Consider the following 25,014-nt stretch of genomic DNA (forward strand, 5'->3'; position numbering starts at 1 on the left):
TTCCAATTAGGTTTATGTAAAGTTATAAAAGTTCAGAATGTTTATTAAAGTTTCAATGTTTCAAAATTACGTTTAAAAAGTTCTAAAAGTTTACATTTTTCATAAAATCTGTTGTTCATCTTAACTATTATTCCCCCTCTTATTTTCAGAATAAGAGGGGGAATAATCAACATGGTGGGATAGAGTGGCCAGGCAACGGTCAAACGTGCCGTTCACTCTTTAAGCAATGCGTTCAATTAAGAACTGCTGACGTAAGGCTTTTGCAGCGGCAAAATTTCCACGATGCTTCCCTTGTGGTTGTGGTGATGGTGGTGGCATGGGTTCCTCGCCAGGCTCCTCTTCCTCGTCCTCATCCTCCTCATCCTCTTCCTCATCCTCCTCCCTCCCCTCTTTCATGAGGTGGTCCTGCAATCCCCATTGGCAATTCCTGTCCCCTCATGATGGCCAAGTTGTGTAGCATGCAGCACACCACAATGAACTCAGAGACCTGCTGAGGGGTGTATTGCAGGCAACCTCCAGAGTGGTCTAGATATCGGAAGTGCTACTCCAATTGTCTATTCGACTATGTTGCGTGTGGTTATATGGCTGTTAGTGTAGCAATGCTCAGCTTCTATCTGAGGGTTCCGGAGGGGGGGTCATGAGCCAAGTGGTGAGGCCGTCACCTTTGTCCCCCGAGCATCCAGCTCTGGCCTTGTGGTTGATGCTGGAACATGTGTGAGACATTGCTCTCACACAAGATGAAAGCATCATGGATACTCCCTGGATATTGGGCATTGACTGCCATGATTCGGTAAACCTCTGGATTATATAAAAGTGCTCGCAGGGCAATGTGCGTACAATCAATGGCAGCCTGAACCTTGAGGAAGCCAGCAACTCATCCAAAACCTACAGCCCTCTCATTCTGGGTCTCCTTGGTAATTGGGAATTTTACGAAGATAATCCTGCTTGTGTACAGTGCAGTAGTCACTTGGTGAATGCAGCAATGTGTAGCGTGCTGCGAGATGGAGCATATGCCTAGAAGGATCCGGAGGCATAGAAGGTGTCGCAGTCACCTTCACCTTGACAGGCAGTGCAGTCCTGTTGCTTCTGGTAGATCTGCCTGTATGAGCTGGCATATCTGCCAGCAATTATTTTCAGAAGAGCAGCCTTCTAATGCACTGTGCCTCAGAGAGAGGCAGGTATGGGCACTGTTTGCTGGGGGAAAGGCCTCTTCCCCATACGTCTGCGATCTCTTCGATTACATTCAAAATGATCATCAATAAACCTTCTTGCAGCTCGACGCCATATGAATATAGCAGCCAGGAATAATGGCTGACATTGTATAGTCCCCATCTCTTAAAATGTCCTTAAATGTCCTTTAAAATGAACGATAAACTCACATAAAACTTAACTATGAAAAACGCAGCCTTCTTCTCCCAATCCTTTTCGATAGTGAATTAGTCAATATAGCAATGGCCATGATATAATTGGCTTATGTCCCAATGATAGATGGTTTAGTGACCCTTCTGGAAAGTGCACACGTGTGGATGCTGAGTGAGAACAGGCTGCACCTGGCCGTGCCTTTCCCTACCCATCTCCAAACAGCCTGCTGTATGGAGGCTAGGCGAGGGAATGGAGGAAAGCTGAGGAGGGTGCAAAAAGGAAATGAAAAGGTGGTCAGTGAACAACTGAGATTTCTGGTCCTTTAAAACTGAAAAAAACAGGCACAATTTATTAGCTGCACGAGACATCGATTGGGAAGGAGCCTTAAGCATTGCCAAACAAACATCACTGTAATGTCAGATTGGTGCAGTTATGCAGCACTGGAGTGGTGTTTCAAATCAGTCTGACACAAGACCTCAGGATATAAATTCAAGTGACAAGCAGAGCACCATTAAATGGCATTAAAAGCAGCATTCATTTTTCTTTAACAAATTATTCAACGGAAGGTTGAATTAGATTTAAAGATTGCGTTTTAGAGATCCGTTGGTGCCGGGTGTATCCTGGGTCCATCCTGGGTGCGACTGCTTTTTGCTTGCGGGTTCCCGGGTGGACGCTAACTCAGGCGATAAGCTCGAAAATTCCGCCTGGGGCATCATACAAATGCTGAAAATGTCGGGCAAGCGCTAAGTTTTAGCGCCGCCACAAAACCGTTGCCGAAAGTTCTGCCTGGGCGCAAAATGTTGTTCACCCTGTTTTGTGCCACAAAAAAACATTTTTGCGCCCCACCCAGGTGCTAAGTGGGGCTGAAGGACAGTTGTTGCAACAATGATAGCTTCCGTAGATGCCCTGAAGAGCACCGAGGTCAGGGTTGTTTGGACGTAATTGGAACTATTGAATCTGATCTCATGCAGGCCATGAGCCCAATTGGTACAGTACTACAGTTATCGTAGGCATGGGTGCAGATGTTACTGCTTCATGTGCATTAACAATGCTCCTGAATCAATACAGTCCCCTCCAATGTCAGCACATGAGGGAGCATCTTCTCTGGGCCCGGTGGGCATTTGGTATATAAGCAATATGACACCAGAGGTCCTTCAAGGATATCAGCATTACTGAGGCGAGTGCCATCCTAATTTATCAAGAGCATCATTACAGTGCAAACCTCATGACCTACTGACACTAAAGTAGCACCACATAGGATGTGGACGTCATTGCGGTCCCTCGCGCCGACGATGACGTAGCCTTGCAGATGCTAGTGCCTGGAGCAAGGGTGTTGCCAGGAGGCCTTGTACTTAACTTTCTGATGAAACAAGGCGTCGGTTATGACAAGACCATGATCTAAGCATTTCGTCAGGAGTGGGATAACATTGGAGTTGGTTTTCCCTACTCATTCCCTGCCAATCACCCCTCTGCAGAGTACTTCAGTTGTGTCCTTTCCAACTCCAGCATTAAAGTCGTCAAGGAGCACTTTGAGGATCTCCACAACCAAGACTCTGTCTTTGACGTGAGTATCCTTGTCTCCACATCTCGGCACAATCCCAGCCTAGCATGAGGTTGAAAAGGCCATTCGCAATTGAAAAACAACAAGGCCTCAGGGGCAGATGGAATCCCCACCGAAGTACTAAAGCATGGCAAAGAAGTGCTCTTGGCATGAATCCATGATCTCATCTTTCGTATCTGGAAGGAGGAGAGCATGCCAGGGGATCTCAGAGACGCCGTAATTGTGTCCATCTTCAAGAAAGGTGACAAGTCCAATTGCGGTAATTACAGAGGAGTTTCCCTGCTGTCTACCACAGGGAAAATAATCACAAGAATCCTCCTCAATCATCTCCTCCCAGTGGCTGAAGAGCTCCTCCCAGAGTCGCAATGCGGATTCCACCCACTAAGGAGTGCAACGGACATGATCTTCACTGCGTGACAAATCCAAGAAAAATGTAGGGAGCAGCATCAACTCTGTTTATGGCTTTCTTTGACCTCACAAAGGCCGTTGACTCTGTCAATGGTGAGGGATTATGGAGTGTCCTTCTAAAATTCGACTGTCCTCAAAAATTTGTTACCATCCTCTGCCTGCTTCACGATGACATGCAAGCCGTGATTCTTACCAACGAATCCAACAGACCCAATACAATTGCAGACAGGGATCAAGCAAGGTTGTGTCATCGCACCAACGCTCTTCTCAATCTTCTTCGCTGCAATGCTTCATCTCACCTTTAACAAGCTCTCCGCTGGAGTAGAGTTGATCTACAGGACAGGCAGGAAATTGTTCAACCTCCGATGCCTCCAGTCCAGATCCAAGGTTGTTCCAACCTCTGTCATTGAATTACAATATGCAAATGACACTTGCGTTTGTGCACACTCAGAGGCCGAGCTCCAAACCATTGTTGACATCTTCACTGAAGTGTATGAGAGTTCGGGCCTTACATTAAACACAGCACTGCTCCCCGATTATCAAGATACATTATGAGACCTTGGACAATGTGGACCACTTCCCATACCTTGGGAGCCTACTATAAGCAAGGACAGACATCAATGATGAAGTCCAACACCGCCTTCAGTGTGCCAGTGCAGCCTTCAATCACCTGAGGAAAAGAGTGTCGAAGACCAGGAGCTCAAACTCGGCACCAAGCTCATGGTCTACAGAGTAACAGTGATACTCGCCCTCCTAAGTGCTTCATAGACATGGACAATGTACAATAGGCACCTCAAAACATTGGAGAAGTACCATCAATGCTGCCTCCGCAAAATCCTGCAAGTTCATTGACAGGATAGACGCACCATCATCAGCGTTCTCTCTCAGGCCAACATCCCCAGCATCGAGGCATTGACCACGCTCGATCAACTCTGATGGACGAGCCACATTGCCCGCACTCCTGATACTAGACTCCCGAAACAAGCTCTCTATTCTGAGCTACATCACGGCAGGTGAATCCCAGGAGGTCAGAGAAAATGCTTCAAGGACACTCTCAAAGCCTCCTTGAAAAAATGTAACATGCCCACCGACTCTTAGGAATCCCTGGCCCAAGACCGCTCAAAGTGGAGGAGAAGAATCCGAGAAAGCGCCGAATACTTCGAGTCTCTTCGCTGGGAGCACGCGGAAGCCAAGTACAAACAGCAGTAGGAGCGCATGACAACGCAAGCACCCCATCTACCCGTCCCTTCAACCAGCGTCTGCCCCACCTGTGACAGAGACTGTAGATCCCGCATTGGTCTCATCAGTCACCTTCGAACTCATTTTAGTGTGGAAGCAATTCCGGGGGACTGCCTAAGAAGAAGACCATGTAGGAGTAAAAGATTAGAAGAAGACATGAAAAGAGTTTTAGGCACAAGGAGTAGTCATGGTGATAAGAGGTATCAGTAGAGGCACGGCACAATGAAAGGACAAGATGGTAGTGAACTTCTACATTTCTGGCAATTCAGTGTTTGTCTATTTTTTTCCAGGAAGGTGTCTTGCAATCCGGCATATGTGATGATTAATGTTTGTAATTGTCCCCTTCCAGAGAAGTTATTCAATATATTATAGAATGGTAGTCTGAGAGCAAGGCAATGATCATGAAGGGTTTTATTATGCAGATGGACGGCACTCAATGTAATAGAAGAAGCTTGTGATGATCTCCTGTATGGTGGTGGTAATTTTCAGGGGTGGTAACTGGGAGGCAAACACAGGGAATTCTCAGGAGGAACGGCTATAACCCCTGCTTTATTTAAATATGACGGGGCATGTTTGTGGTGGGTGGATTAGAGACACTGGAGGCAAGTTGCAATGGTCATTTTTAGGGGCGGAGTATTGACGCGGGGGATCTTGAGCCCATTTTATTTGCCAGAACACCTCTACACCACCTAGCAACTGGCAGTTCTTGTAAGGAAAATCCTGGCTTTGGTGTCTAAAACCGAACAGAAAATTCTAATCGAGTGAATGCATTTGAAACCTGATGACTGTTGCTTTATTAGGTGATTTAATAAATGAAGCAGTATATTTTACTTTTATTTGCAACCTACATCCGAGGTTAGAGTCCATCATGACAATGGAATAATAAATATTGTTGGGCTTAAAATAAAGTTGTGTAAATGCTTTTGGAAATATAAATATGCATTTTTATTGACTAAAAATAATTTCTAAATGGTTAAATCTTCTAGCCATAAACTTTGTCGGCAGTTAATTAAAATTGTAAGCAAGTCTTAAACATATTCCCCAATTAATCATCGACTCACCATAATTTATTGCACAATTCTTTGAAGGAATTACTATAAGCAGACATTAAAATTCTATTGATTGACTGCACCTAGCAAGACTAATTTAACTTGTGTTAAAGTGTTATTGATTGAATTAATCTCTAAACACATGAATAAACTTGAATCAGTAAATTTCGTGCAAGCCCATTTTAATTTGTGCTGTTCTTTAGTTCAACCTTTGGAAAAGAATGCAATCAGCACTCTACAATGGAGCAAAATGGAATTTAATGACTTGTGTGAGTAGAGCAGAGAAGACTATGCTAGCCTTGGCTTCTCTATATATCTGTTGAACAATGGAATATGAAGACAACACTGTAGCTCTATAGAGTCAACCATGTAATGGCAATCTAAAATAGAACCTTTTGCCACCTTAACTGCTACCAAAAACACTAACACTCCTAACTCTTCCACAATACAATATATTGAGATATTTCATTCTTAGTAACAACAATTTTCATTTATATAGGGCTTTTAAGGCAGTAAAACACTACAAAGCACTTCACAGGAGCCTAATCAAACAAAATTTGACACTGAGCCACATAAAGATGAGCACAAATGACCAAAATCTTGGCCGAAGAGGTAGGTTTTTAAAGAGTGTCTTAAAGGAGGAGCGAGAGGTAGAGAGACGGAGAGGTTTAGGGAGGGAATTCCAGTAAATAATCTCCCTCTTACACTAACGGCTACAACCATCTATCTTTTATTCAAGCTTGTTAATGTAATCTTGGCAATATTCAAAAATCTTAAAGCTTGGAAAAGTCAGTATCTTGCTATAATCTGAAGATAGGCTCACAGCGGAGTGAGATTGTAAATTTTTGTTCCCTAAAATTAAGTAGATACAGTGGAGAGTAGTACTTTGATGCCGATCAGAGAACTGAGATTTGCTTTAATAGCAACAGACAGATGTGATATGATGGCTTGCACAATTATGTCGAGATAATTCGCTCCACCATTGGTGGCTGTGCCTCCAGTTGTCTTGGCCCTAAACTCTGGAATTCCAATCCTCATCATCTCCTCACCTATCTGTCTTCCTTTAAGATGCTGATTAAAATCTACCTCTTTGACCAAGCATTCGGTCACTTGTCCTAATGTCTCCTTCTTTGGATTGGTGTCAATGTTTGACTGGTTATGGTCCTGTGAAGTGTCTTGGGACATTTTACTATGTTAAAGGTGCTATATAAATGCAAATTGTTGTTGAAGAGCTGCAGTTCAAGTATATGCCTATAGATGGTGCTTCAGAGAACAATTTCTAATCAATCAGCAACTGTACCAGCAGGAATTTAGTAGTGTTGCAGTTGTCTATAAAACGCACAATAAAGGAACCTTCCAGAAGAAAGCTCTGCTTTGTTGAGTAGTTGTCTGCAAAATACAGAGCAATGTGTAATTATTAAATATTATACATATTGGCCTTTGATCACACCACTGTACAGATAGCATTGTCTCCTTGTGGGTCTACACTTGGGCCTGGCCAAGCTGATTAACTACCAGTCGAGGTAAGACACGGCCTAGGGTGGGGCGGTGGGGGCAGGCTGGTGGTTCACTCTGGCTGCCTGTCTCTGCTCCATGGTCTTGTCCATGCCCAGATGGCCCTGGAGAGGGCGCATGAGATGACTGGCGGTACGCCTGAGGCCTTCCGCAACCAGGGAGTGTTTAGTGGACACCAGGACTAATACTAGAATTTAGTTTTATGAGTTTCCTTTTGTTTTCTTGAAAGTTATTAAAACAAAAGAAAAAGACCTTCAGATCAAATATTAAAGCCCCTAATTGCCTGTTTTGGTGGTTCAGGTGGGCTGTAATAACCCCATAATACTATTAAAGAATGGAAAAGTGTCTTCTTGGTGTTATGCCCAAGATTCCTCCCATTAACCAAGATCACCGGAGATATACTAAACTGTCATTCATTCTATTGTTTTTCGTGGGCAGTTGCTGATGTAAAATATACATTTATCGATGTACTCATGGCCACATGTCAAAAGAAAATCAATGTGTGAAGTACTTTGTCTTGAAAGAATAAGGTGCTATAGAAATGTATTTATGGTTTACGTTTTGTTGGATGAAATGGAGGACATACACACAGGCAATCTCTGCAGTTAATGATTTTCCAATATGTTTTTTATGTGTGTGAGAACCGTTAAATGCTTAAAGACCCAAATATTATTTTCCCAGATTAAGGTAGGGATTTGAGGCTCTGTATCTTTGAATTTAAACAGATTTTGAGATAGAACTAGTCAGTGCAGGGAGAAAAGCAGACAATAGAGCTGGTTGTTTGAGGGACAATAAAGAATCAACTTTAAAATTGGTAAATTTACATTAAATTAAGGCTCATCATTTTTATTTTATTTTTCCTGTGTCAGTGGTGGAGTACCATATTAAACGTACACTTATTCCAAACTATATGCTGCTGGTTTCAAACTGAAAAATTAATCAGACTCCAGACCGAATGTGCAACACTCGAATTGGGAAGATTTGATAAATGGAGATTAGCATAGTAACAAAAGTGCAATTTGATAAATGCCAAAGAAGGAGTACTTTGATTGAAAGGAAGGAGGTCATAATCCATTAGAAGGGGTTGGATGTAACATTGCTCTGTTGCAGAAGACACACTCAAGAGGACAGGGTCTTTAAGGAAATGGGACAAGTGCTATCCAAGCCCCTTGCCCACATATTTAATACCTCACTAGAGAGTGAACAGTTCCCTTAAACTGGAAGGATGCTAATGCAGTTTCAGTTTTTTAAAAGGGTGATAATTCAAAGCGGGTAGCTATAGGCCCATTGACATTGTCCTCGCCAATCTACCTGTCACAGATGCATCTGTCCATGACAGCACCGGTAGCAGTGATCACCACACAGTAATTGTGGAGACAAAGTCCCGACTTCACATTGAAGACACCCTCTATCATGTTGTGTGGCGCTACCACTGGCTAAATGGGATAGATTCAGAACAGATCTAGAGCTCAAAACTGGGCATCCATGAGGTGCTGTGGGCCATCAGCATCAGCAGAATTGTATTCCACCACAATCTGTAACCTCATGGCCTGACATATCCCTCAATCTACAATTACCATCAAGCCAGGCGACCAACCCTGGTTCAATGAGGAGTGCAGAACAACATGCCAGGAGCAGCACTAGGCGTACCTAAAAATGAGCTGCCGACCTGTGGAAGCTGCAACAGAGGACTACATGCATGTTAAGCAGTGAAAGCAGCATGCTATAAACAGAGCTAAGCATTCAATATTCAGTTCCATTCGCAACTCCTCAGATAATGAAGCAGTCCATGACCGCATGCAGCAAGACCTGGATGACATTCAGGCTTGGGCTGATAATTGGCAAGTAACATTCACGCCACACAAGTGTCAGGTAATGACCATCTCCAACAAGAGAGAGTTTAATCACCCCCTTTGATATTCAATGGCATTACCATCGCCGAATCCCCTACCATCAGTATCCTGGGGGTCACCAGTGACCAGAAACTTAATTTGACCAGCCACATAAATACTGTGGCAACAAGGGTGGGTCAGAGGCTGAGTATTCTGCAGCAAGTGTCTCATCTCCTGACTCCCCAAAGCCTTTCCACCATCTATAAGTCACAAGTCAGGAATGTGATGGAATACTCTCCACTTGCCTGGATAGGTGCAGCTCCAACAACACTCAAGCTCAACACCATCCAGGACAAAGCAGCCCGCTTGATTAGCACCTCATCCACCACCTTCAACATTCACTCCCTCCACCACTGGTGCATCATGGCTGCAGTGTGCACCATCTATAAGATGCAGTGCCGCAACTCACCATGGTTTCTTCGGCAGCACCTCCCAAACCCTGAAACTACCACCTAGAAGGACAAGGGAAGCAGGTGTATGGGAACACCATCACCTGCAAGTTCCCCTTCAAGTCTTACACCATCCTGACTTGGAAATATATCGCCGTTACTTCATAGATGCTGGGTCAAAATCCTGGAACTCCCTCCCTAACAGTTCTGTGGGAGTACCTACCCCACACGGACTGCAGCAGTTCAAGAAGGCGGCTCACCATCATGTTCTCCAGGACAAGTATGGATGGGCAATAAATGCTGGCCTTGCCAGCGCGCCCACATCCTGGAACGAATAAAAAAAAAAATTGATTTCAATGACAGACAAGATGCTCAAAAGCTATCACAAGAGATGCCCAATATGATCACTTCGATGGAGATCAGGGACACTCAACATGGCTTATAGAAACCAACTAAGATCGTGTGTTACATGTCTGATTGAATTTTCCAAAGCTCCTACATTAGTGGATGAGGACATTGACCTGATAGACATTGTCTACCTGGACTTTTAGAAAGCCTTTGATAAGGTACCTCACAAGAGGTTTCTCTACAAGATAGAATCTTATGGAATTAGTGATAATCTGCTGTGGTGACTGAAAGCAGAAAGGCAGAATGTTGCCAATGGATTTGGATCTGCTTGGGGACCAGTTACCAGCCGTGTCCCACATGGATCAGTGTTAGCAACTTTGCTCTTTACTATCTGCATTAATGACCTCTTTCTCTCTTTCTCTGTTTTTTTCTTTCTCCCCCAAAATATTGCAGGGTTCCAGGGCCAGTAAGTTTTACCAAGAGAACCAAAAGGCTGCACTTGTAAAACCTATTTTGTTATTAGAGATGATCGGGTGGTTGGGGTGGGAATAGAGTGTTGACAATGCCGTAATTCTGAACTAAAAAGCTTTTACAGATGTTCATCCTTTTAAATGCTTAAAAAAAACAGATTTGTGTGCAGCAGCATAATAGAACTACACAGCTCATCGTATGTGCCTAATAATATGTTAATATATTGTGACTAAAATAGTTTGTTTTTGCAAAGATGAACAAAGTTTTTTTTCCCTCCGCCAATGATATATGCTGATATTAAAGCGGGTTTACTAGCTTCAAAGTACATTCAACCATATTTTGCGATATTTTTTATATTAATGGTGTTAAACTGACCTGTGATCTTTACAGCCAGCTCCGTCCCAGGATAATGAGGCTCTCAGTGGCACTAAACAAATCTGTACCCTTGTGGTAGATGTTGCTACTCCGCAAGGGCAGATTTATTTATTGCGTTTTTTGCACAACACATATTCACTTCAGAAAAGCTATTTGACTGAAAAAGAAGAATAAGGTCCAAAATTATAACAGGGCCCCTTAGCAGAGCAAATTTTAACATGAAACAAGGAAGTAACAATGGCTCAGGTTTTACAAATGTAAAATTACAACTCAGCAGGCTTGACTTCTTACTATCAGAATTTTATATCAGGCCCTGTGGTTTTTCACAGATTATATGGAAATGATGTACACGTAGAATTCTGCATGGCTCGTAATAAATCGTGACTGTTCTCTGGGATGGTATTGGGAAAAGTTTATGGAGATTAACCATTTGACTACTACCACACCCATATAAGTGACTGGTTCCATGGACTGCTTATCATTTTGTTAGAACCGAACAAAAGAAGGATATGGACACAGGTCTGCTCCTTCTGCAAGCCATCTCCTCTATCATGGACTCCACTCCCATTGATTTAATCTCTTGTGGGGGGAGTTGCCAACAACAACACTTGTATTTATATAGCGCCTTTAACATAGTAAAACGTCCCAAGGCGCTTCACAGGAGTGTTATATGACAAGAAATTTGGCACCGAGCCACATAAGGAGAAATTAGGGCAGATGACCAAAAGCTTGGTCAAAGGGATAGGTTTTAAGGAGTGTCTTAAAGGAAGAGAGAGAGGTAGAGAGGCTGAGAGGTTTAGGCAGGGAATTCCAGAGCTTAGGGCTTAGGCAACAGAAGGCTCAGCCACCAATGGTGGAGTGATTATAATCAGGGATGCTCAAGAGGGCAGAATTTGAGGAGCGCGGATATCTCGAAGGGTTGTAGGGCTGGAGGTTACAGAAATAGGGAGGGGTGAGGCAATGGAGGGATTTGAAAAAAGGATGAGAATTTTGAAATTAGAGGTTGCTTAACTGAGAGCCAATGTAGATCAGCGAGCAAAGGGATGATGGGTGAACTGGACTTGGTGCGAATTAGGACATGGGCAGCTGAATTTTGGATGAGCTCAAGTTTACATAGGGTAGAATGTGGAAGGCCAGCCAGGAGTGTGTTGGAATAGTCAAGTCTAGAGGTAACAAGGCATGGATGAGGGTTTCAGCAGCGGATTGAGTTGACGCAAGGGCGGAAACGGGCGATGTTACAGAGGTGGAAATAGGTGGTCTTAGTTATGCTGCGGATATGTGGTTGGGAGCTCATTTCAAAGTCAACTATAACTCCAAGGTTGTGAACAGTCTGGTTCAGCCTCAGACAGGAGTTGGGGAGAGGGATGTACTCAGTGGCAATTGAACTCAATTTGTGGGAGGGACCAAAAACATTGGCTTTGGTCTTCCTAATATTTAATTGGAGAAAATTTCTGCTCATCCAGAACTGGATGTCGGACAAGCAGTCCGTGGAGGGGTCGAGAGATGTTGTGGTCCTCAGTATTCCCTTAATGCCAAAGGTAATGAAGCAAAACTCCAACTATCCATGTATTCTCATAGAACCACTTCTCAACCCTAGCCCACTGACGATAAGACAAAATCCCCTGCATGACCTGGAAGGAGCTCAAGGCATATAAATGGGGTCTGTAGTCACCATGATGGCAGTGCAATCCCTCAATGAAGGTTGTCTGCAGGTCTTTCTGAAGCAGATTGCATGGTTCTGTTACTGCATCCGCCCCCCCTCCCCCACTAAGTCTCACCCTCCCAGAGGCAATGCTCGTCTGCCATTACCAGGACACTGTGCCCAGGCCTGTGGATGCTATGGGTGGCAGACCTTGAGTGACACCTGGGATCTTTGGAAACCCTCTGCTCATACTCATCCACCCCTACTCAGGCAAGTGCCAGAGAGCACTGAAAGCAATCTGAATTGTAGTGAACTATCTGTTAGCAGAAGCCCAGTGAAACAGCAGTCACCTTTGGAATCCCGACAATTGAGAACATGACTTAGCTGTCATTCCTGTCTCATATGGGCCATGGAGTGCATTGCACATGTGGCGCTTGAAGACATTAATTTGATGCATTTGGTCCTTAAATGAGCAAATATGCCTGTAACAACCACCGCAACATGGCTAACGCACGGCATAAGTGGAGTCGGGCACAGCACACTCAGCACCACCACAGCAATTTCAGATCACGTGCAAACTATTGGCGAGTGAGCATTACACCACGCATCGCTGGTCAGTGTCACGCTGGGCTGGATTTTACCAACATCGGCAGGTCCAGGGTGGGCGACATCCCTGGTGAGTCTCGACCTCACAGCTGTGTTGATCCTGGCCTCCAAAATGATTTTACCTTGATGGGGCTTGTTAAGCCCGCCCTGCGAGGTTCCCAACCAATTAATAGGAAGGGGGTCTGGTGGCGTCATCTGCTGACGCATCATCAGCCGGTTTCCATAAAGGGACCATGCGCAACTTTCTTTTCACAATTGTGCTGTCGGTATTCTACAGCATAGAGGTGCTGCAAACACAGACAATGACTGCACAGAGGTGCACGGCTGCACCCAGGCTCTCCCATCACTCCCTCCAGATGCTTATGGAGGGAGTCGCAGCATGCAGGGAGGTTCTCTTCCCTTCCAATGGGCGGAAGAGACCTCCCCAGGACACCACTGCAGCCTGGTTGCACTTTGCACAGGAGGGCACAAGCACAAGTCAGGAGGACCAAGCTGCAGTGGAGCAAACCTTTCAATGATCTCAGTAGATCACAAAACCTTACTGCAAAGCCACACTCAACCTCATCCTGCTGTGCCACTCATCACATCCCCATCACTCTGCCTTTCCTAACCTACTCCTACACATCCTTACTCACTCCAACTTACCTTGCACCTCCACCCATCCCTCTGTCTCTATCTTCATTATCACATCCCCGTCTCACTAGTCACCCCTTACACTCACCCTCATCCTTGTCCAATCATACCAACTAACAACATACAAGGGTAGGCACTTGGGTGTTATCGCCAATGCTGATGTAAAGTCTCTGCTAATGTGTTGTCAAACATTGGAATCTATATTTTCAACACTTTGCCTTTTTGGACAGATCTGTGTGCACCTTTGGAAGTGGCTTAGTGAGTTGAAGTGAATGGTGAGATATAACGGTACTCTCCCAATGGTGATGAGTGTGAAAGGAATGCCTTGGGCTGTAGGAATGCTTTATGGTGTTGGTGTGGGGTGGTGCCAATCTGGCTCATCTTGTTGCAGCTAGGATGTACAGCATCAAGTGAAGTAAATCTGGCCATAGTAAGGCCATCCCTGGTGTCCCGGGCAGCAGTGTGGTCGGGTGCTGATGCCCTATGTCCTGTGCAGCATCAGGTGATTGCAGAGAAGGTTGGTGTTGTTGTTGGTGCTGCTGGTGTGCTTGGTGCTGCTGGTGTTGGGGCTGATCGTGGTGGGATTCTGAGAACAAAGGTGAGATTTTTTCAAGGGCACCAATGCTGATGGAATAGATGGCAGGTGAAGTTGAGATGACAGAAGCGATCTGTCAATGGTGAGAGAGGTTGCTCCAAGGAGGTGACACTGGATAGAGAGTTTACTGCAAACACTTCAAACCTCCAAATCCTGAAGGCTCCACCTTCTTTGATTGGAAATTGAACAGTTGTGAAATGGTAACTTTTATACCACTTTTGCAGCTGTCAACTAGTCAAACCATTCCAGAATTGTTGAGATTCCAACACACTTACCTGACATGATGTTCGAGGGACATGAACCTTGTAAAAAACTTGGAAAAATCCTTTGGACCTATAAAATGCTGCCTAAATAGCTTTAAGCAGCTTCTTAACTATTTCAATTGACTGACATGCCGCTTAGTGCCGGGTCTGCAAACCGCAGCCAGAGCCGGCACTTTGGAAATTCACAAGGAGAAGGGTTGAGAGCAGGCTTCTGCCCCACTGTCAATCACGGCCATTTTGACAGCGAGCCCACCTCCAAACGCGCACTCGCAGGACTGGGAAGATTCTGGCCAGTATGGGTTCTGCCGGCATAAAGACTTATGGAAAGAGCAATTTCTAGACTGCTATATATGATTCAGATTTAACCCATGATAAACTGTCAACAGGTCATTGAGAACATCGCAGATTTGGCAGGAAAATTGAAGGGATTTAAAACCTTGTTTTATTTGGTTTTAATGAGGTATCCATTGGCTGTCAGAGCTGAAAGTACATTGCAGCACCAGAGTTAGCTTTAATCATATATACCTGACTGGTGAATCGAAAAATTGTAGAAATTAATTGGACACATAACTGCAGAAGATGTGAATGTTGGAGGGTAATGGCAGCATTTTACACCATTTAACAAGATTGAGATATTTGTGGCAATGAATAATTAAAAATATTCTTGCATTCTGTTTTGGCTTTTTTTGAAATTTCCATAATTACAAGTCTTGCAAGGGCTTATTTCACTGGTTATTATGGGTTTAATCCCAATCATATATATCACACATCAATCTAGGAAGAAAAAAAAATCAGGTGTCAAGCTTTTCTCGTTGGCTGAAATAAGTAACTTCTCCACATCACTGCTGTGAAATGTAAATCTCACAGTAACTCACTCCATTTTGAAAGGCTGAAATTTCAATCAATCAACTTGCTAAATTCAATCAATCAACTTGCTAAATTCAATCTTTCAAAATAATTTTCCAGCTGAATATAGCGTTGCATAAAAAGCATTTAGAACATCACATAAAAATGACGTGATCCCCTGTTAAATCATTAAACTCGCCACTACAGTTCTTGTCTCATGTTCCACATTCCTGCACTGCCCTTTCTCTCTTGGGGGCCTGCCTGAGTCTCAGGGGCCTGGCACTTGCTTTTTCTCCTTGCCTGCGACCTCAGTTTTAAATCTGAGCTTTCTTACCTGTTTGTGCCCTTACAATGTGGTGAAATCACACATGGGGGTGGAATAGGGGGGAGTGGAGGAATTTTGACTTTGGGTGATAGTGTAAAATGGGCAATATCGATAGAAATGATATCTATCATTTAATGGGTGCCTGTATCGATGCCCGTTTTACCCCCAGCACCCAACATGAAAATGACCGCCAGGTATTGTCTGTGATTCTTATTGTCAGTGCACGTATGATATTTCACAGCACCCTCTTTATTTTTCATCAGTTTGCTACTGCCCTAACCATCCACCCAGGCTCCCAATTCCATGCCCACTCCTAACCTTCTCCCTCATAACAGCACAAATACAAATGAACCAGAGCAACAACAACAAAAATCCATGAAACTAGGAGGGGTGGTAAACATAAACTGCAAAAGGACACAAACAGGAGGAAGGCAAAGGTGAGGGCAGCAGACAAATCACTTTCTTCTCAGGCAGTCCCTCGGAGTCGAGAATGACTTTATTTTTTTTAAAGGGTGGAAGATGCCTGTGCGTGTGTTCTTTTAACGTGGGGTGCCCGTTGTACACCGGATACCACATGGGCTTGACGGAGCATGGTCTTGGTCCAATGGCAAGTAGATAGAAACATAGAAAATAGGTGCAGGAGCAGGCCATTCGGCCCTTCTAGCCTGCATCGCCATTCAATGAGTTCATGGCTGAACATGCAACTTCAGTACCCCATTCCTGCTTTCTCGCCATACCTCTTGATCCCCCTAGTAGTAAGGACTTCATCTAACTCCCTTTTGAATATATTTAGTGAATTGGCCTCAACTACTTTCTGTGGTAGAGAATTCCACAGGTTCACCACTCTCTGGGTGAAGAAGTTTCTCCTCATCTCGGTCCTAAATGGCTTACCCCTTATCCTTACTTAGACTGTGACCCCTGGTTCTGGACTTCGCCAACATTGGAAACATTCTTCCTGCATCTAACCTGTCTAAACCTGTCAGAATTTTAAACGTTTCTATGAGGTCCCCTCTCATTCTTCTGAACTCCAGTGAATACAAGCCCAGTTGATCCAGTCTTTCTTGATAGGTCAGTCCCGCCATCCCGGGAATCAGTCTGGCGAACCTTCGCTGCACTCCCTCAATAGCAAGAATGTCCTTCCTCAAGTTAGGAGACCAAAACTGTACACAATACTCCAGGTGTGGCCTCACCAAGGCCCTGTACAACTGTAGCAACACCTCCCTGCCCCTGTACTCAAATCCCCTCACTATGAAGGCCAACATGCCATTTGCTTTCTTAACCATCTGCTGTACCTGCATGCCAACCTTCAATGACTGATGTACCATGACACCCAGGTCTCGTTGCACCTCCCCGTTTCCTAATCTGTCACCATTCAGATAATAGTCTGTCTCTCTGTTTTTACCACCAAAATGGATAACTTCACATTTATCCATATTATACTTCATCTGCCATGCATTTGCCCACTCACCTAACCTATCCAAGTCACTCTGCAGCCTCATAGCATCCTCCTCGCAGCTCACACTGCCACCCAACTTAGTGTCATCCGCAAATTTGGAGATACTACATTTAATCCCCTCGTCTAAATCATTAATGTACAATGTAAACAGCTGGGGCCCCAGCACAGAACCTTGCTGATCATGGCTGATCATGCAACTTCAGTACCCCACCCCTGCCTTCTCTCCATACCCACTGATCCCTTTAGCCGTAAGGGCCACATCTAACTTCCTTTTGAATATATCCAATGAACTGGACTCAACAGCTTTCTGTGGTAGAGAATTCCATAGGTTCATATGTATGTGTGTGTGTGTGTACTGTGACCCCTGGTTCTGGACTTCCCCAACATCAGGAACATTCTTCCTGCATCTAACCTGTCCAATCCCGTAGGAATTGGAGACCAGGCTCTGCTGCATGGACCTAGTATACACACACACACACACACACAAACACACACACACACACACATCGATGTTCGAACTGTCCCCCTCCCTCAACTGAAAAATCATTGAAGCAACAACAAGAGGAAGACATTTTCTGGCAGGTGAGCAGAGAGGCTCAGCCAAGTGCCAGCTGTGTACTCATCATTGGTACTGTAAATCATGCCACACTCCTGTCATAGAACACTGTAGCCTAGACATTACTGTGAGCAATATTAATGGCTGAATAATGAAAGTATTTCTATGACATGCCTCTGTCAGCTCTAAACATCTGCAGTTTTTACCCTTAGAGCTCAACTGCCTTCTGAAAAAAAAACATTAAAAATAATCCCGAAATGGCAATCTTCAGCTCTTAAAACTGAGCTGCCTTCCAAACCTCAAACCTCAACAACTGGGAGAAGTGATTCAGCGTTAACAAAAGGGCTCAACAAGCCAGGGAAGAAGGGCCCAGGGTCTTGCACGCAGCACTCCAGCTTTGTACAGGGGGCAACACTGCAAGAGAGGTCCTCTACCTTCAGGGGCCAGGAGGCCCTCCAAAAAGAAGGATGTGGGACCAGATCACTGGGGCCGTCACTGCCAGCAGTGTCACCCCCACCACCTGGCTCCAGCGCCCAAAGAAGCTTCATAACCTCAGATCAATGGTCAAGGTTAATGAATTCATCATCAAAAGCCATCTCCTACAACTGCACCATTAGCCTCAAACACTGCTCAATGCACGACTCCCCCCGTCCCCCCACCCCAATCACTCACCTACCAACAATCTTTACTTAACACAAGACACAACTCCCATTCCTAGCTTCACCTCAGTCACTTGGATGAGACGGTGCAGGCCATTCTTGGCAGGTGCATGACTGAGCCTTTGGCCAGAGGCGCGGCAGAAAGAATACAAGATACTGGTATCCTCATACGTTATCCTCCTTCTCACATGCACCTCATGCTTTCCTGCTCTCCTCTCATCACAACTCCACCCTTGTGCCTTCCTCATTTCAGACACCCAGGAAATCCAGCCTGCCCAGCCAGTGGTTGACCAAGAAGAGGGAGAGGAGAGTGAAGAAGAAGAAGAGACACCATCACACTCCAAGCCACCAGCTCCACAAGGTCGACCAGCAAGGCCATTTTCTGTCCCCCATTGAAAGTTAGCAGCCTTCCGCCAGCCATGCTGCAGCCACTGCGATAGCACTGCGTGGCATCAGTAGGATAGGCAAAGGCACACACAAGAGAGTCACTAAGGGAATGTATAAGGGTAATGAGTTGATTTCTTGATGACACATTGGATGCATATACAGATACAGTTGGATTGGAGAGTTTGCTTTGTGGTGGCTTTTATTTCAGCATTATGGCCAAGAGGACACTGTGATGGTCAGTAACAAAGGGAAGGTAAGGTGTGGGACAAATGTTGAACGGAGAATTGGGGTTGTGTTCACCGGTACCACATGTGGATGATTCCATCCCGGATATCCTGGCTAGAAAGTGGCTGTCTGGGCTGCAACCTTCCTTTTACTTTCTCGTCTTCTGCTTCGTCCTTTGCTCTCAGTGAGCGGATGCTGGAAATCTGAAATAAAACCAGAAAATGCTGGAAATACTCAGCAGGTCAGGTAACATCTCAACCTGAGACGTTCATTCTCTTTCTCACTCCATGAATGCTGACTGACCTGCTGAGTATTTCCAGCATTTTTTATCTTCTCAGAGGCCTTCCTTTACCATCCGACACCTTGCAAGTGTCCAGCAGCACTCACTGCACACTTTAAAAACTTTTAAAATCTTTTGTACCAAGCTACTAATTCAATAAAATATTTTACAAAACAGTCCAAAAGCTTAACTCCAAACTTGGCTGAAAGATGTGTGTGTCCCTTTCAGAAGCGCTGACACTGCCTCTGCAGGGCTGCTTCATGCGTGGTTAGGACACAGCATGAAGGAGAGTGAGATCATCCAAATTAGCAGTCATGCCGTCAAGTCAGGCGTTGCACACAGTTGACATCCTGATCTACTGATATACATTTGAGAGGTTAGTGCTGTCAACGGCAATGCTATGGCCTTCACCAAATTGGCGGCCACCATTCTTTCAACAAAACCGGCCTTAATGGCTGGCACTACTAAAGGGTGCAAAATTCGTGGGAACCCCCCCCCCCCCCACCCCCCCCTAGTGTTTGGACTCATTGGAAAGAAAATTTAATTTGGAACTATCTACCAGAAAGTTTGAAATCCTAAAGTACACATGGAAAAAACTACGAACCTTAATCGAATTTGGGATTTTACGAGACAAATTTAGTCTGTGTGGGCAGGGCTAGAAAACTAAAGATGGCTATCCTACAAAGAAACCAGTTTGAGTATTGAAACTGTCTGGGTATTGAAACTAAAGTAAATTGTCTGGAGAATTGTAGATATTCGAAAACCATTCTCCACAAGAGACATTAACATAGCAACAATCAATCCCGAGATAGCCAGCCATCACCTTGAGCAAGAAACCAATCCAGCCTATGCATAATAACAAAGGCCCATCCAGCCCGCATGAAAAAACCCAAGCACAGACAGACATTGCAAATACCAAGCTAATATTTCCAACAAGAAACAGATTTAGAAGATCGACACACCCGAGACAGGTTAACATTTTAATGAGCCCGCCAAAATATGACAAAGAAATATCAAGCCCACCAAAAATTTAAAAAGAATCCGGGCTGATTTGGTGCGAAGAATAGAACAGCTCAAAACGTATAACTGGGCCCTACTTTAACAAAGGGTATGCTTATGCTAGTGCTATGCTTGCTATGCATCAGATCAAGAAGGGAGAGAGACCACCGCAACAATTTTAACTAACTTCTCCAGCCTCGACATCCTGAAATCGAAAAGGAAGGAAGAGCATCACCATCGTGGTAGCAACCGACCACAGCCAACGTAGTACCACCAAAAACACCACGATCGACCAACTTCGAAACAAAACTCCTCCAAGAAGAAACCTAAGAATCGAAAGTTTCCACTCTACAATTTAAGTCCTGACTACCAACAGGTGAAAACATTACCTAAAGAGACTTTGAACCTATCTAGCGAAAGAAAGTGGGTACTTACCTCATACATCCAAAACGCGCCCTACCGCATCAGCGGACACCACCCAACTGAAGATTGCATAGCAAGAAGTCCTCTACGATGTTCGGGGTACGGCAAGCAGAACCTACAGAATTCAGCGAACCCCGAAATCGCGAACCACCGCAAACTAACAGTAAAGGATTGGTAAGCATAGTCCCTGTTTGCCCTGGAGTCTAATCTAGTCAGTGTTAGGTATTGGGAGGTGGGAGGTGTATTATTCACTGTAGCCCCTTTGAATGTGTGATGTACTGTTCTTTATTTGAGTAATTACAAGTTTGACATTGTGTTTTCTTGTCTTCAATAAAATCAAAGTTCTTTTGCACCAAACCAGTTGTCTCTTGCACTTTATCACTTCCCCAAATAAATCCAAAGTCTAGAACCCAAGGGAGTGGGAGCGATTCGAACCGCTCAGAAGGTCAAAGATGAACCTGACCCCCGAGACCACCCCTTACAAAAACTGGGTAATTTCTAGGCCTAGATTTTTTATATCTGACATGAAAGAAGGTGCAGCTTTCCTGGATGTCAGTTTTAGCCTCAGGCAACGTTCATTAATGCACTGTATGTGAGAAGTTGTTGGTGAGCAGAAGATTTTAGCATACGTGTTTTCACAGTACCACATAGAAATATGTTAGAACTAGAACCTAACAATCGAGACACAATTTATGATTAGTTTTAGCATTATTTGTCACTCAGTGAAAAATGCAAAGCCATTTCATGATCTGCCCAGTAACATCTCCATGCAGTACGTAAGCTCTCCACCTTCTCTCTTGTCCCCTGGTAACCAATGTCCAGGACAAATCGACAGTTTATTGCTTCCCACATGTGGACCAAACTTTAGAAGCATCCCAGCGATCCCCTTCCACCAGACGTACCAGCTGTACTTCTCAATATTGCAGGGAATATAAAAATGGTACAAAGCAAAATGAACACACCCCGTTAAAATGGCACGTTCTCTGACATTCTCTGGCCTAGTGATTGTAAAGCCAAGTTTCCTTTTGCCTCCTATGGAAGCACAAATTCAGTGGGTCCCCCTGCCCTGTGCCCAGGCCCATGATCTCAGCCCATTTCCCAGAATCAGGCTCGTTTTAATACTTTCGGTGGGCTTCCGGTGGGCCTCCCATAGGGAGCCTACCTTGCGGAAGGAAGGGGAATCTCTACTGCAGCCCACCTGAGCTTACATTAGCACAGCTTGACTGCAGCCTCCAGAATGGCCAAAGACAATTCTTCTTTGTTTTACAACTGCTTTAAAAAAAAATTGTTATAGAGGGAGTGTAATCGATTACACTTCCTCAGGGCATTTAAAGTTTGGCCTCCCATCCCGGCACACCAACCCTCTCCATCCCCTACCTCCCACACCTTCCCCTGCAACCCTCCACCCCCCTCTCTCCCGCACCCCCCCACCATCCCCATACCTCTCCCGCACCTCTCCACCTCCGCCCCACTCCAGCTCGCACCCCCCCACCCCTCCCGCACCCACTTACCTCCCCCACCCCCACACCCCGCCATCCCCCCATCATTCTGTAGTAAAGCTGTACACCAGCCAAAGCGCATGGCACTCTTACCAGTCGTTCCACCACACAAATGAGTGGAAATATGTCATGATCCTGTCATTTTGCGCATTGCTGCCATAGCCTTGGGGGTTCCTGGGCGCTGCTCCCACTCGGCTGCCGTAACTTTGCCGATAAACCGGGTTACTGCTGCACTTCCGGCAAAATTACAGCAGCTGAACAGGAGCAGCTGCGAGGAACTTCCCGGCCACTAATCCTCGCTCAGAGTTAGGGCAGCTCTGGGGAAAACCGGCCCCTGAGGATTGGCTCATATCGTTTCAGCATTTTCACATAGCTCAGTGACTCCTCGAAGCTGGGCAGCCCAACCACGTGTCTCTGTGTTGAAGCAAAAAGATTTTTTCATAAAAACAGAAAAGGAGATAAGTACGATTCAGGCTAGGCCATTGAAATTGTGCCGAAGCATATAAATTGCAAATAAATGAACATGAAATCGTCTGCCCAGTATTTTAATGGTGATATTAACCCATTTAAAATAAACAGGCTTAAAGCCATCAATAAAATAGACAAGATATCATACAAATGCATTAATATGTTATTAATAATATTGTACAATGCAATTTCAACCTTTGAGTGCTTCATTTTCAAAGGAAAACTAACAGTGAAGCTCTTTCAAGTAGTTAATAGTCAACAAATAAATAAGACATGGTGACAGTTATTGAGGAAGCTTTCTTGAGTTACGGCAGCAGAAACGGCTTGGCTCAAGCTCGGCATCATTTGCCACAGCAACCTCAAATAACTGGCATCGCACATCTCAACATTCCAAGCTAGATATGTACGAGGAAGGTATTCAGCCCATGTTAGATCCTCCACCCATCGAGGCAAATATCTACAATTCCCCCCATGTTCAATGAGTCTAAGGTTTTCACCTCCATTACTCCACCAGGAAGATCATTGTTTTTTATTCGTTCATGGGATGTGGACGTCGCTGGCAAGGCCAGCATTTATTGCCCATCCCTAATTGCCCTTGAGAAGGTGGTGGTGAGCCACCTCCTTGAACCACACAGGGCAGTTAAGAGTCAACCACATTGCTGTTGGTCTGGAGTCACATATAGGCCAGACTGGGTAAGGATGGCCGATTTCCTTCCCTAAGGGACATTAGTAAACCAGATGGGTTTTTACTACGTGGTCACTATTACTGATATTTTTATTCCAGATTTATTTAATTAACTGAATTTAAATTCTTCAACTGCTGTGGTGGGATTTGAACTCACATCTCCAGATCATTAGTCCAGGCCTCTGCATTACTAGTAGAGGCCTTTGCATTACTAGTCCAGTAACATAGCCACTATGTTACCGTACCTGTATCATTCCTGGTGTTGCTCTCTGAATGAAGAAGTTTGTTCTGACATCAGTTCTAAACTTTTCTTAGCCAGTCCTAGCCAATGCCCCCTGTTCTAGTTCCCTTGAAGTAGTACTCTGAATTAATATTATGTATGCTTTAGGTGGCCGTCTTGGCAAAGTACTAATGCACTTGCCTCTAAATTAGAAGGTTGAAGCTTCAAGCCTCACTCCAGAGACTCACGCACATGGAGAAGAGTCTTAGACTTCAAAAGCTGATTGAGTGACTATTGATACTCAACACCAACAACAATGTATATTATAAAGCTCCTTTACTGTAGTAAAACGTCCCGAGGACCTTCACAGGAGTATTATGACAAAAATGTTAACAATGGGCCACATAAGGAGAAATTGTGTAAGGAGAAATTAGGGCAGATGACCAAAAGCGTGATCAAAGTGGTAGATTTAAAGCAGGAAAGAGAAGTAGGGAGGTGGAGAGGTTCAGGGAGTGAATTCCAGAGCTGAGGACCTTGGCAGCTGATGACATAGCCACCAATGGTTGTGCGATTATAATCAAGGATGTTCAAAAGGGCAGAAATAGAGGAATGCAAATATCTTGAGCGGTTGTGGGGATGAAGGAGATTACAAAGATAGGGAGGGACGAGGCCATGGAAGATTTGTAAACAAGAATAAGAATTTTAAAATCGAGGCATTGCTTAACTGGGAGCCAATGCAAGTCAGCGAGCACAGGGGTGATGGGTGAACGGAATTTGGTACGAGTTAGGACATGGGCAGACAAATTTTGAATGACCTCAAGTTTATGGAGGGAGGCCAGCCAGGAGTGCATTGGAATAGTCAGGTCTAGAAGTAACAAAGGCATGAATGAGGGTTTCAGCAGCCGATGAGCTGAAGCAGGGCGGAGTTGGACAATGTTCCGGAGGTGGAAATAGACGGTGTTAGTTATGGCACAGATTTGTGGTCGGAAGCTCATTTTAGAGTCAAATATGACACCAAGGTTGTGAACAATCTGGTTCAGCCTCAGACAGATGCTAGGGAGAGGGATGGATTCGGTGGCTCGGGAACAGAGTTGTTGGTGGGAACTGAAACAATGGCTTTGGTCTCCCCAATATTAAGTTGGAGGAAATTTATGCTCATCCAGTACTGGATGTCGGACAAGCAGTCTGACAATTTAGAAATGTTGGAGGGGGTTGCAAGAAGTGGTGGTAAAGTAGAGATAGGTGTTGTCAGTGTACATGTGGAAACTGACACTGTGTTTTCGGATAATGTCGCTGAGGGGCAGTATGTAAATGTGAAATAGGAGGGGACCAAGGATAGAACCAGAGGTAACAATGTAGGACTGGGAAGGGAAATCATTGCAGGTGATTCTCTGGCTACGAGTAGATAGAAAAGAATAGAACCAGGTGAGTGCAGTTCCACTCAGCTGGACAACAGTGTAGAGGCATTGGAGGAGGATGGAGTGGTCAACCGTGTCAAAGGCTGTAGACAGATTGAGAAGGTTAACAAATGCTACCTGACCTACTGAGTATCTCCAATGTTTTTTGTTTTTGTTTTGAGCACAGATTTAGTGACACTTCAGTGTAGTACTGTTGGAGGCATCCTCTTCCAGGTTAGAT

General features: G+C 44.7%; 1 long non-coding RNA gene across 1 annotated transcript in view; it reads right to left on the reverse strand.

The window, feature by feature from the left end:
- Positions 1-5,884: 5,884 nt before the first annotated feature.
- The window catches only part of LOC139225868 (uncharacterized), a 40,934-nt gene continuing 21,804 nt past the window's right edge, over positions 5,885-25,014 (reverse strand). The window contains exons 2-4 of the long non-coding RNA XR_011587168.1: positions 10,610-10,766; positions 9,639-9,740; positions 5,885-7,008 (exon numbers count right to left, since the gene is read on the reverse strand). This is a non-coding gene — a long non-coding RNA (uncharacterized lncRNA). The remainder of the gene's footprint in view (positions 7,009-9,638; positions 9,741-10,609; positions 10,767-25,014) is intronic.

The sequence above is a fragment of the Pristiophorus japonicus genome, chromosome 15 (assembly GCF_044704955.1).
Source record: "Pristiophorus japonicus isolate sPriJap1 chromosome 15, sPriJap1.hap1, whole genome shotgun sequence".
NCBI classification, from domain to species: domain Eukaryota; kingdom Metazoa; phylum Chordata; class Chondrichthyes; family Pristiophoridae; genus Pristiophorus; species Pristiophorus japonicus.